This window comes from Halichoerus grypus, chromosome 4, assembly GCF_964656455.1.
Source record: "Halichoerus grypus chromosome 4, mHalGry1.hap1.1, whole genome shotgun sequence".
Lineage (NCBI taxonomy): Eukaryota > Metazoa > Chordata > Mammalia > Carnivora > Phocidae > Halichoerus > Halichoerus grypus.
In genome coordinates this window covers 164151038-164165938 of record NC_135715.1, presented here as the reverse complement: position 1 = coordinate 164165938, position 14901 = coordinate 164151038, and the positions used below count along the sequence as shown (strand labels likewise).

At 36.3% G+C, this 14901-nt stretch overlaps 1 protein-coding gene across 4 annotated transcripts in view; it reads right to left on the bottom strand.

Annotated features, from left to right (window-relative positions):
- Positions 1 to 14901, bottom strand: part of PARD3B (par-3 family cell polarity regulator beta) — a 995854-nt gene that overhangs the window by 136804 nt on the left and 844149 nt on the right. The window lies entirely within an intron of this gene.

Here is a 14901-nt window from a genome sequence, read left to right as displayed (position 1 = left end):
TTGCTAAATGTGGTCACCAAAATGGTGAGGATGGCCTACAGGGTCTCTGAGGGAGAGCATGGGAGGAGAGAGAACCTTTGGAAATGCTACCGAGGTAAAGGTTCGTGAGACCAATGCTCAAGAGCAGAGAATGACTGCTGTTCTGTGGGGCATCAACAAGAAAGACCAACATGACAAAAACTGAATGCTAATGACCAATCTCTTCTCCAAAATCAGTATATATTTAAATTTAAATCTAAAATCATTTATGAGTGCCTACTATATACCAGGCCCCATACAAGTGGCTTTCATATATATTAGTTCTTGTAGCCCATTAGCAACAAAGTCTATTGACTATACATTTACATTACCATAACATTAATTCTTAGCATTAAAAATGGATAAGGGAGTTCTATTTTTGGTAATGGTGGGAGACTCTGCCATATTCTCACTTTCATGAGTAGAACAGGAATAGCTGGACAGAGATGAGAGGAAAAAAAAAAAAAAAAAAACAACCCCAAAACCTGCTTGGAGACGTTGGAGAACTAAAGGAGCCAGAACTTGAGGGACCAAGAATGATTCTGAAAAGTAGATAAGCACATTGAATTGAGCCTAATATTCTGTGGCACTTTTCTCTGCAAGTCTTTTGCTAATTCATAAATGGTACAGAATCAGATGCTAAAAAAAAAAATGAGCAGACTTAAAGGCTAAGAGACTTGGAGACTGAGAAGAGATTTTGACCTTCTCATAGGATTGGCAAGACAGAAATTAGAGTCCATGGTCTGCTAAGAAAGAAGGGTCTGAGTAAACAACTCAGATTTACAGTTAGGAATACAAAAAGGCTACATTCCAGGAGTAAGGATAAATTATAAATAGGCTATCTCTTATAACAACTAAAACCCAGCTTCCAGTCATCTAACTCTAAGACTAGAATAAATCAATATGACCCTAATCTGCTTGTCAGAAAGCAAAGTAAATCCTCTGGAAAAAGATAACATCAGCCTGAGTTTATTTCTATAATTTTTAAGTACTATGTCTAGCATTCAATCAATGCATACCAGGAGATAGGACCAAAGGACTGAAAACAAAGTGGAAATCAAACAATTTAAATAGACTCAGAGCTAATCCAGATATTTACATTATTAGACATGGTTCTCAAAATAACTGTAATTAATATGTTCAAGAAAAAGATGTGAAGATGGAGAATTTCATCATAGAAGTATAATCTCAGGTAAATCAAATGGACACACTAAAACTGAAAATCACCATAACTAAAATTAGGAGCTCAATAAATGGGTTTAATAGAAGACTGGATGCAGCTGAAGGCAAGGTTAGTACACTGGAAGACAAAGCATTCAAAAATAACCCAACTGAATTACAGGTTAAATGAAGAAGGAGAAGAAGAAAAGAAGAAGAAGAAGAAGGAGGAGGAGAAGAAAGCAAGAAACAGGTACCTGTACAAAAAGATCTAATATTTTTGCATCGAGTACCAAAAGAAAAGAGAGAAAATGGGACAGAAACAATATTTGAAGAGATATTGGCTGAGAATTTTCCAAAATTGATGAAAAACAGATTTAAGAAGCTCTACAAACCCTTACCCAGTTTTAAACACAGCAACACATACATATATGCACACACATAGGCACATTGCACTGAAACTGCTGAAAACCAAAGACAGAAAAAATTTTAAAGCAACTGAAGACAAAAAGTATCTTCAAAGGAATAGCTAACAACAGACTTTGGTGAAAACACTGAAAGCCAGAAAATAAGGGAATGATATTTTTAAAATATTAAAAGAAGAAAAGATCTGATAACTATATACCCAGAGAAAATATTCTCAAAAAGATAAAGATAAAATAAAAAAAAATTTATAAAGAAATAAAAATGGAGAGGATTTGCTACATTACAAGAAATACTAGGGAAATTATAAAGGATAAAAGGAATAATATTCCAGACAGAAACAAAGATATTCAGAAAGAAATAAAGAAAAATAGAAACAGTTAAAATAAACAAATAGTGGGGCACCTGGGTGGCTCAGTAGGTTGAGAGTCTGACTCTTGGTTTCGGTTGAGGTCATGATCTCAGGGTCATGAGACTGAGCTCCATGTCGGGCTCCGCACTCAGCTTGGACTTTGCAAGATTCTTTCCCTCTCCCTCCCCTTCTGCTCCTCCCTCTGCTCTCTCTCTCAAATAAATAAATAAATAAAATCTTAAAAAAATAGTTATCATATAAAACAATAATTATAGTATACTTCACAGCTCAAAACATATGTATATTTAAAATATATGAAAACATAGCCTAAAAAGTAGGAGGGATTAAATGTAAAGTATTCCAAGTTTTATGTATTATTTAGGAAATGATAAAAGTACTAATTTATTTTGAAATACAATAAATCAGGAATGTATATTATAATCTTTTGAGTAATAAAGGTACCTAAAAGGAGAATATAAGATTGCATAACAAACTCACAGAGGTAAAAAAAGAAAAAAAATTGAATCATACAAAATTCTTGATTAATACACTTTAAAAAGAAGAAAGGAGAGAAAAATAAACATAGAATGGGTGGAAAAGTAGAAAATGGAGAATAAGTTAGAGGTTTAAACCAAATTATATCTGCAGTATCATTAAATGTAAACAGACTAAATACTACAATTAAAACACAGATTGTTTGACTGGATATCAAAACAAAACCAAATTTAATTATAGGTCTCTTATAAAAGACACACTTTAAATATAAGGATCCAGAAATGTTGAAAGTAAAGAGATGAAAAATATATATTAATTAAAAATTAAGCAAAAGAAAGATGGTATAGCTATAACAATATCAGACAGTAGACTTTGAAGCACTAGTCATTACTAGGGAATAAAGTAAGATGAGTCATGATGATAAAAGGGTCAATCCCACAGGAATTCATGACATTCCTAAATTTTGTGAACCTAATAACAAGCTGCAAAATATATAAAGCCAAAATTGACAAGACTAAAAGGAGAAATTAATAAATCCACAATCATAGGAAGCTATTTTAACTTTAACCAAAATGGGATAAAACTATAAGTCAACAACAGAAAGATAATAGGAAAGTCTCCCATCATTTGGAAATGAAACAACACACTTGTAAATAATTCATGGATCAAAGAAGTCTCAAGGAAAATTAAAAAACAAACAAACATTGAACTGAATGAAATGCAAGCACAACATACCAAATATATAGGATACAGCTAAAGCAGAGCAGGAGGGAAATTTATAGCATTAAATGCTTTCATTAGAAAAAAAGAAAGGCCCAAATATAAAATCTAAACTCCTACTTTAAGAAACAAAACAAAACAAAACAAAAAACCCAATAAAGCAAGCAGAAGAAAGGAAATAATAAAGAACAGAAATCAATAAAATTGGAGACAGAAAAACAGAGAAAATTAATAAAACAAAGTAGCTTGGTTTTTGAAAAAATCAATAAAACTGACAAAGCTCCAACAAGACTCACAAAGTAAAAAAAAAGAAGAGACAAATTACAAATATCAGGAATGAAACAGAGGATGATATTACAACAGACTCTGCAGTTCAGTAAGAGAACATCCTATCAAGAGAACAATAAGGAGGGCGCCTGGGTGGCTCAGTTGGTTAAGCGACTGCCTTCGGCTCAGGTCATGATCCTGGAGTCCCAGGATCGAGTCCCGCATCGGGCTCCCTGCTCAGCAGGGAGTCTGCTTCTCCCTCTGACCCTCCACCCTCTCATGCTCTCTCTCTATCACTCTCTCTCTCAATAAATAAATAAAAATCTTTAAAAAAAAAAAAAGAACAATAAGGAAATGCTATGAACAACTCCACACATAAATTTGACAACTTAAATGAACCAACTCCTAGAAAAGTGAAAGCTACCACAATTCACACAATAGTATAGGAATAGTCTATAGGAATAAAATCTTCTAATTATTAAGGGCATCGAATTTATCATTAAAAACGTCCCAAAAAAGAAATCTCTAAGCCTAGATGGTTTCTCTGGAGAATTCTACCAAATGTTTAAAGAAGAAGTAACACTAGTTATATACAATTTCTTCCAGAAAAAGAAGAGGTGACACTTCCCTTCACATTCAATGAAGCCAGTGAACCCTGGTACCAAAGCCAATGAGAGTACAAAACAAAAGAAAACAAAATGAAACTACTGACCAATATCTCTCATGAATGTAGATGCAAAAAAAAAATTTTTAAGATTTTATTTATTTATTTGACAGAGAGAGATAGTGAGAGAGGGAACACAAGCAGGGGGGAGTGGGAGAGGGAGAAGCAGGCCTCCCACTGAGCATGGAGCCCGATAGGGGGGCTCGATCCGAGGACCCTGGGATCATGATCTCAGCCGAAGGCGGACACTTAATGACTGAGCCACCCAGGCGCTCCCCCCCAATTTTTTTTAAGATTTTTATTTATTTATTTGTCAGAGAGAGAGAGAGTGAGAGCAAGAGAGAGCACAAGCAGTGGGGAGCATTAGGCAGAGGGAGAAGCAGGCTCCCTGCTGAGCAAGGAGCCCAATGTGGGACTCAATTCCAGGACCCTGGGATCATGACCTGAGCCGAAGGCAGACGCTTAACCAACTAAACCACCCAGGTGTCCCAGATGCAAAAATTCTTATCAAAATATTAGCAAATGAAATTAAGATATGAAAAGAACTATATGCCATGACCAAATAGGTTTTATGCCAGGATGCAAGGCTGGTTCAATGGCTGAAAAGCCATAAATGTAATCCAACATGTTAACAGGCTAGAAGAGAGCAATCACATGATCATATCAGTTGAAGCAGAAAAATCATTTGATAAGGCTCAACATACATTTATGATAAAAACCCTTAGAAAACTAGAAATTAGGACAATTTCCTCAATTTGATAAATACATCTACAGAAAAACCTATGGCCAACATCATACTCAATGGGGGAAAGACCAAATGCTTTTCTCTTAAGATCAAGAACAAATCAAGAATACTTGCTCTCACCTTTGCTGTTCAACATAGTACTGGAAATTCTAGCCAGTGCCATAAGGCAACAAAAGGAAATAAAAGTCCTAACAGATAGAAAAAGAATAAACAAAGCTTCTCTTCACACAGAAATCTGTAGATGATTATTTATAGCAGCTCTATCTGTAATAGCCCCAAACCGGAAACAACTAATATGTCACTCAATAGGTAAATGATTGAATCCACACCATGAAATATTACTCAGCAATAAATAGGACTGAACTATTGATACCTACAATAGCTTGGGTGGATCTCAAGGTCATCATGTTGTGTGAAAAAAGCCGATCTCACCGGTCACATAGTTACCCATTTACTTGATTCCATTTAGGGAGTATTCTAGAAATAACAGGATTACAGAGATGGAAAACAGATGAGTGGTTGCCAGGGATTGGGGATGGAGGAAAGAAAGATGTGTGTAAGGGGATAGCTTGAGGAATACCTTTGTGGTGATGAAATAGTTCTGTATCTTGATTGCAGCAGTGGTCACCTGTGTGATAAAATTGGCATAGAACTATACACACCTGTACCAATGTCAAATTATTGGTTTTCATGTTGTACTATAATTATATTGATGCAGCTATTGGAGAAAACTTGGTGAAGAGTACAAGGATTTCTCTGTACTATATTTGCAACTTCTTGTGACTTTATAAAAAGTTCAAAATAAAGAGTTAAAAATAATTATAACTATATAAAATAGGACTATATATAATAACTATAAGCATAGGGTTATGAAAAAAGGAAAAAAAATACATGAAGTCATGTTGGCAAGAAATGTTCCACCAAATTAAAAAAAAATCTACTAAATGGAGAAGAACATTTTAGAATTTTCTACCCAACTTCAATTCATTCCTAGGTGATTAATAGTAATCTTAATGTTAGGATGATATAAAATACATAGATACTAACATAGATAATATTAACTTAAATGATGCTTAACTGACAGATGCTGCTTTTTGTATTTATATGTACATAGTATGCTGTATATATATATATATATATATATATATATACATACACACAGTCAAATTCTTCTAACAGTCTTATGTAGGCACTATGCTTATGCTCACTTTAGAGGTGAGGAAACTAAGCCAGTGGGAAGGTGGGAAAATCAGTAGAGAAAGTGGCATAAGAATATCCAGTCAGGCTTTGCTCTAAGGACGGGTATGGCTCAGGCCCAGACCACCTACTGACCCTGATATAGAAAATCCACTGCATTTGCATTGAAGAGAGTATTCCTCCTAGCTTTGTGCTCAGAGATCTTAGCAATTTGGAAAGTGAGGAGCTGAGTAATGGCCAAGTTTGAGGGAATCCAGAGTGCTTGCTCAGGATTAATTAAAAGTCTGTGTAAGATTACGTCTCTTGAATTCTATTTCTGGATGGGTTTATATCAATCCTCAGTCAGCTCTCCGGAGGGGAGGGTATTCCACAGCATATAAATATTAAAACATCTCTTTAAGATGTTGGATATTAATGAGTACTAACATTCAAACTATTTGTTACTGCCCTTTCTCATCCCACTGATTATTTATTGTTTGAAAAGATAAATATAGGAAAGCAATTGACCTAACAATGGCCTATTCCTGATTACACATTGCGTTAAATACAGAACTTATAAAGAGGGCACTTTGGAATCTATCTTTAACATCGGCAAAGACTGTGTAATGAAAAGGTATGTGGCTTAGCCTAATAGATTAATGCAAACCACAGGTCACAAGAGGCCTGGAGTAAGTGTGGTAGATCAACACAAATCTAGCACTACTACAGAGAAGTTGGTCAAAACCCAAGGATTCTGATATGTCCTTGTACCTCCATAGCCTTGAGTACGGTGCTTTGCACATGATAGGCATCTACTATTCTTTTAATGGAATGAATGAACGAATGAATGAATGAGGGACAGTAGGATGTCTGGCAGGTAAGGAGCAACACGCATGCTTTTTGCACATGTTTAGTGGCTTCCACCATTTTCTACTGTAATCTATAGTGACAAATGCATTTTGCATCATGTCCCAGTACTCAGCTACATGTATACCTTTTGTAGATATGCACATATGTATGTTTTACATACACATAGAATCTTATTAAAAATTATTAAATAATTCTTATTATAATCTAGGTAATGATCTTTTCTACCTTATTTTCTTAATAAAGTGTTGATTGAGCTCACTACACTGTTTGCAAGATGTACTTACAGGTTACAACCTGCAGTTTGAAAAAAAACCTAGCATAGGTGGAAGCTCATGCATGGGTTTTGGAGTCATATCTGGGTTGGAATCCTGGCTCTGATCACTTATTACTTTGGCACCATAGGCAAGTTTCTTAATTTTTCTGAGCTTCCAGTTTCTCATAGGTTATCTACATTTGTCACCCTGGAAGCTGACAACTTAGGCAGACACAAGTTTAGCATAATCCCAAGAGTAGGGCTCTCAGAAGATGGAAAAGAAAAAAAAAATAATGAGAACATCGAGTTTTAATAGATACCTACTCTACAGGATTTCTGTTGCCTCTCTAAAGCCCCATTTCAAGGGTTCCCTGCTGCTCTTGAGCTAGACACTAATTATTTTATCTTAGATGATATGGCCTTTAAGAATATGGCTTATGTTGACCTTCATTTCTTGCCTCCAGCTGGCTTAATTTATGTACCACACTCCAGATCTTCTGATATATGCAATTACTACCCTAAATGCACCATGTTTTCTCTTTGGGTCTTTGCACATGCTCTTCTGTTTGCACAATTGATTTCTGCTTGTTCTTTAGGTCAGAATATATATTCCTTCAAAGAGCCTTGTTTGACCACCCAGATCTGCATTCAGTGCCCTGTCAGGAGCTCCTACAGCATCTTTGGCTTACCCTTATTAGAGCATGCCACCATTAATATTCCAAAATATCAGCTGTATCCCTCAGGAGGACAGAAGACTGTATTCAGTTCTATTCTCTGTGTGTTATTTATATGTCTAAAGAAATTCTGCACACTTCCTCCCACCTCCTCTTTGTAAACTGGATAAGTTAGATAAATATACCTTAAGGATCAGGTCATTTGCTTGAAAAACAGTCCAGTCAGTTCTTAAATGACAGCTTTAGGAAATCAGAGTAATCCTTTGGCAAGCACTCCTCAAACATGTCCACTTATTACCAGTAGGGCTGAAGATGGCAAGGGGGTGGAGGTCTTGCAGATGGATGGTCACTAAGTACCAACCCTCCTTGTCTAGCTCATGTATAATAGAGGAGAAGGTTATCTACATTTGTCACCCTGGAAGCTGACAACTTAGGCAGACACAAGTCTAGCATAATCCCAAGAGTAGGGCTCTCAGAAGATGGAAAAGAAAAAAATTAATGAGAACATCAAGTTTTAAAGAGTGGGGATGGAAGAAAGTAGAGTTAATGGTATATCAGTTATTATTAGCACTTATCTGGTCATAGAGATGGTTTCATTAAGAGATTTCTCATTATTGTTTAAAAGTCACTTAAAAATTGATGGTAATATGTTCTAAGAAAAAAAAAACTGATTGCTTTGCTCAACTGATGAATTTTAACTCTCTATGGAAATGGCATTTATCACTGGGATTCCCAAACTGAAATGAGATCACGTTGGCTCTGTTTGTAGAAACTAAAAACACATCTCCAAGTCATCACTGTTAAACTTCCTACACACAGCCTAGCAAAACTGTGAGTCAGACGTGAGAGCAGAAAGCCATTAAACTGAAGTAGAAATAAAAGGAACAATCACTAGAGAGAGAGTGGGGACACATACCAACAGAGGCATGAACAGTGAATGACAGAGTCGTGCCTCAATGAGGTGCCAAATCTCTGAAATCAAGAAACTAGGTATCAATTATCCTGCATTGCCCAAATAGCACAAGATATTTTCACACCCAGCTGTTCACACAGCTAGGTGGCTAGGAAGCTTTCCTATTAACACTTTTTCTATCCTTCATCACCCTTATCTTAGAATTTTCCAAAACATACTTTTCAGTGGTCATTAAAACTAAGAATGTATGTCCTCCACCTGCTTTACTTAAGTGATATTAGAAGTTACTCAGACTGAAATATTTCTGTCTCAGCTATGAAAGAGGGTCTACATAATAAGGATAGCCTCCCACAGGAAGTTAGTAATATATTTGAACAGAGTGCTATGTAGCATTAATCTATAACTTTTGCATTATTAATAGAAGTGAAAACAAAAGAAGACAAGTCATCTAGAGGTAATCTATTTGTGGTGGATGCCATAGGATGATTCCCTACAAGCTACTTGCAACTCCTTTCTCCCTTGTCTTTGTTTAGTGAAGATGAAATACTATTTCTCAATACCCTCTTGCACCTAGAAGAGACTTTTAAATATAGTTTTTGCCAGGGAGAAGTTGTTAGGGTCTTCTGTGAGATTTTTTTCAAAGGGATGGACTTGACTGGCATATTTATCCCTTTCTCCTTGGAAAGTGGACCCAAAGCCTAGAGTTGCAACAGGTTTCTTGGAATCATGATGTAACATGAAAAAACAGTCTAACTACTGGGGAAAGCAGAGGAGAAAAATGAAAAGAGGTCACTTAATGAGGCCCAAACCACCTAAATTCTTAAAAGGGTGAGACAAATATATCGGTTGGGATTTTGGTTGTTTACAGCCAAATAGGGTATGATTTGACACACTATTGTTAATGATAGCTCTACTGGGACTCACAGAAAATTGGGCTAGTTCATCCTATGGACTGTGCATGAGCTCGAGCCCGAACTAAATGGAGATTCAAGGGGCAGGAAGACAGCGTTAGTTCTGATGACAAGCTTAGGGACATCTAATGAGGTAGGAATGTTTTTTAACAAGCAATCGACAGAGTAGGTAAATGTGTAATAACTGTGCTTTTCACATATATAGATGATATGATTGATATAAAAGAATCTGAACTGTTTTCTAGTTTTCATGCCTTTTAAACCCTCATTTTCTTTTCTGTTTCTACCTTCTAATTCTTATGATTGAAATATACCAGCAAGAGTTTGGGCTAGAATTAGGAATTAACCATCAACTATGTGACCATGAAACAGAATCTAACAGGTTCCCAAACCCATGATTTTAAGGGTCAGCAGCTAAATATAATCAATAGCCTTCCCAAATAGTTGTATTTAGTTCAATAACTTTCTTAATACTTAGCCCAATAATATATAATATTGTCCAATAATACATAGTCTAATGACCTTCTTAAATTGTTACAGTCAATATTTATTGAACCAGGCACTGGGATAATTTCATTTATTCTACAAACAATCCATAGGAAATAGGGTATACTCTTGTCCCCATTTTATAGTGAGGAAACTGAGGCTTCGAAAAATTAATATATTTGAGCCAACTACTTAGAAAGACTAATCCACAGTCTCTGGTCTTTCCCAAATTAAATGCATATGCAATTTCATAATTTTTATAATACGTCTTTTATATACCTCTATTCTAATGGAACACATTATACTGTAATTATTTGTTTATGAGGTAGTTTTCTCTGTTAGACTGACTTCCTGGAGGGTAAGGACAGTTTCTAAACTTCTTTGTATGATCTGTGGAATACAACTCAATGGAAGTTTCCTACAAACATTGATGAATACCTGCTGGGAATCAAGGTTTCTTAACAGGGATACTGAGGAGCTGTGTGCTGTTGGCCACCTTAATTTCACAGCTGTAGTATGTAAGTCAGTAAGTATTTGATAAGCAGATATTAAGTGCCTAGTATTATACTGGACCACAGAAAGTCTTATTTTGCATAATTAAGTCTAAATGGACACATTATTTGTGAATATCAGGAAGAGAAAAAGGCTACAGGATTCACCAAGAACAAGTAATTCCCTTTCTTCTAGATTGGTAAATCAAGGGTTTCTCACAAAAACAGTGTACCTTAATATCACTAAAGTATTTGACAAAGTCTTCCACAATGTTCACAGATGAACTGGAGAATGCACACTAAATAACAGTAGACTGGATTGATAGTTAACTGAACATCCCAAAAAGTGTTGATTAATAGAGGTCTTGAGTGATGAGTTGCAGGGATTATACTTGACATTGATCAACGATCTTATCAATGGCATGGATGAGTCCATAATGATTAAATATGAGGATGGTATAAACCTAGGAAGGATAGCTAATATATTAGAGGACAAAAACCAATACTTTAAAATATCTTTATTGGCTACAACAATGGGCTAAACCTAACAAGCAAATATTTAACTGGGATAAAGAGAATATCCTATGTTTAAAGAGATAATTGTAAAAATATAGGATTTTGCACAATATATTTGGGAATATTTGGCTTGATAGTAACTCAAAATTGATAGCAACAGAACAGAGCTTTTACTTAAAAAGTGCAGTATACATCAATAATGACAGCTGACATAAAAATTAAGGCAGCATTAATAAGTATAACAAATTAAGATCAAAAGATTTGCAAGAGTCTCATTGATTTTCTATGCCTTTTTTTCACACTATATCTGAAATATGGTGTCCAGTTCTCCATGCCATGCAACAGAAGGCAATCATAAACTCAATAGACTTGAGCATATTCAGAATATGGCTACCAAGAAGGCTACAGGTATGGGTTATAATTTAAATGACTAGGACTGCTAGAGGAGTTTATACTAAATAAATGATTATACTTCTCAAGGTTATGTGCTTGTTTTCTTCATCTTTGTAAGGCCAGGTCTAAACATAGAGCCCGGTACATATTTGGAGTTCAGTAAACATTTGTTAATGAAGGTGATCATAGCAATCACCTCAAATATCCAAAGGAAGGGCTACTAATGAGGCTTAGATTCTGTGTCCAGGTAGGTCAATCCAGGATCTATAGTAAATGTTACATGGAGACAGCATTTGGGTGGATACAAAGTGAGCACCTCTGTACCAATTAGAATAATCTGAAAGTAAAAAGGGATGTCTCATGAATTCTTGTCACTGTAAGTATGCCAACACGGGTTAAATGACATCCTGTGAGGGATTTTGTGGAGAAGATGCCTCTGATGGATGGGATGTGAGACTCGACCCCCTAAAGTCTCAATTAGCTCTAAGATTCTGTCAAATGATTCATTCGTTCATTCCAAAAATATTTATTGAGTACGGACTGCTCTAGGAACTGAGGAGATAATGATGAACAAAAGCATACAAGGTCCCTATCCCTGTGGATCCTGAAGTGGAAACCAGTGGTCTCTAAAATGGGCTGTGTGCACATTTGAGGGGAGAAAGAAAATAGAACTATTACCACAGCTTAAAAAGTCTCATTCTCTTATTAACTTCTGTATTTTACAATATGATCTATAATGCATAAAATAATATCATGAGTAAGGTAAGTAAGTGTATGTCACTTACAATCAAAGGCATATATTTTGGGGAGTTAACACCCGAAAGCATTTTCACAGTTAGGGTATGTGATCAAATATATTTGGCAACCTCTAGTAAAGAATGTCAAGTCATCATGTGAGTGAATGCAAAACTGCAGCCATGTCAAGTGCTACACACACCTTCTATTCCCCCTAGTTGGGACTGTTCTAAAGCCTTCATGTTCTTATGCTGTGGGAGCCCTTTAATTGCTGGTGTTGCAGTGACAAATGAGCACATTCTACCATAAGTAGCTGTCATATTTGAATCCTGGGAGAACCAGCACCACGAGAATCCAGTCCTATGATTCTGTCATAGAGATAGGGATTGGTTTTAGCCACCATCATTTACAGAGGAATCCTTTATAAGCCAGCTTTTTCTTAGAAAGGCTGCAGATTCAGGGCCAAGCCTCGAGAAGCAGGGAGTTAAGAGGCAGAAATTAGTTGCTTCTGTTAGGAAGCCACTGTGGGCCACACATATGACATGTCCCTGTGACACAGAGATACATGGACAGATAGAGATTTGTTCTATATAGAGATACCAAAAAATGAAAAATGCAAAATTGTATTTGACCATTATAACATGTAAGGCTATTATGATAATCCTCCTTTAGCAAATAAGGAGGTGAGGATAAATGGCCATTTAATGGTAGGCTGAAGGCCAGGATTATGTGTCACATTAGTGAGCCCTTCCTTAACCCCAATCCTGCCCCACATCTCAGGATAAAGTCCAAACTCCCCATCAAAGCCTGCCAAAGCTATATCTTCTGCTTTTTGCCCAGCTCTTGGACTCTCCCATTTTTATTTCTGGCCATTTACTCTCTCACTCAGGTTTCTATTTTACTGAGCTTCTTATAGTTCCACTAACACACCATGCTTTCTCTCACCCCCATGCCATTCTCTGTGCCTCCCACCCCCAGCTCCAGCTGCACCAGGCACCCTATGCTTCCCATATAAAGCACTTTTCGCACTGTGTTCTCATTACCTGTTTGCATCTTTGTAGCCTCCAGTAGACTGAAAGCTCCAGAGAAAGGTACCCATCTCCCTCCTTGTTCCCCGATGAGCTCTGCACTGAACTCATGTCCTGGCACACAGTAGATTCAATAAATGTTTATTGAATTATATGCATGAAGATGAAAAATGGCATCTCAGAAAAGTCAACTTACTGAAAGTCATGCAGTAATGTCTGGAAGAGGACTGAACCCAGGTCAGCCTCATTCCAAAGTCCAAGATTTAACCTGCCATTCGCATGTTGGGAGCCAAATGGATGCCAATCCACCTATCTGGGTACTAGTTCCCTTAACTAGGAAATGAGAGTATGGGTCTATATAATGGTGTAGTGTAAGGAAAAGATTGTATAACATAAAAGGAATCTAGAATAAAGTCCTTACTCCATGCTATGTGACGTTGGGCAAGTCACTCAAACTTCTCTGGGCCTCAGTTTCTTTAATAATATGAAAAGGCTATTCTGGATGGTCTCTGAATTCTCTTTTTAACTCTGAAACACAGTTGACCCTTGAACAACACTGGCTTGAGCTGCACAGTTCCACTTATACACAGACTTTTTTTTTTTTTATAAATACAGCACAGTACTATAAATGTATTTTCTCTTCTTTTTGATTGTCCTAACATTTTTTTCCTGTAGCTTACTTTATTGTAAGAATACAGTATATAATACATATAAAATACAAAATATGTGTTAATTGACTGTTTATGTTATTGGTAAGGCTTCTTGGTCAACAGTAGGCTATTAGTAGTTAAGTTTTTAGGGAGTTAAAAGTTATACGCAGGTTTTCTACAAGCGGAGGTGGGGGTCAGTGCTCCTAACTCCTGTATTGTTCAAGGGTCAACTGTACTATTATGTAAGGAACTTCAAAGTTGCAACCTCTTCCATCCTGTATCAACAATGCTCTCTTTATCACCAAGCTTGCTAAGTTCTTACCACTTTATCAATTCTCCTCACATTGCAATTTCCCTCTGCTCCTATCTAGCTACTGAAATTGTTCTCTCTAAATTAGTTGAAGACCTCTTAGTGGCTATATCCTAAATCCTCTTTTTATTTCCCTTTCTATTGGCCTCCCTGAAGTATTTGAAAGCCTCACCTCTGTGGTCTCTGCTAAAGTTTTTGGCTATTTCTTATTTTTTTTTTCCTGTATCCAATGCCACTCTCTTATTCCAGGCCCTTCCCATCTTTCAATACTGTAATCATATCTTAATTTGTCTTATAGTCTAATCATCTTCCTCTTTGTCTGCCATCAAACTGGCAAAGCTATTTTTCCCCAAATACAAAACTATCAGCTCATTCCCCAATTATGACACTTTGATGGCTCCCAGTGTCCATGGGATTAGCCAATATATAAATAAATGCCGATTGCACACATCTTCAACTCATCCTCTGGAGCCCAGGGTAGACACCATGATTTCAGTATAACTTCAGAACTCTTCTTAGCACAGATTTCCAGACAGCTACTACCAATCAATATATAAGAACATAAGACAGAACCTCTTCCTTCATAATATGGCTCTAACCATCTTTCCAGACACATTTCCTATTCCTATTCCTATTACTTTCTTTCCCATCCA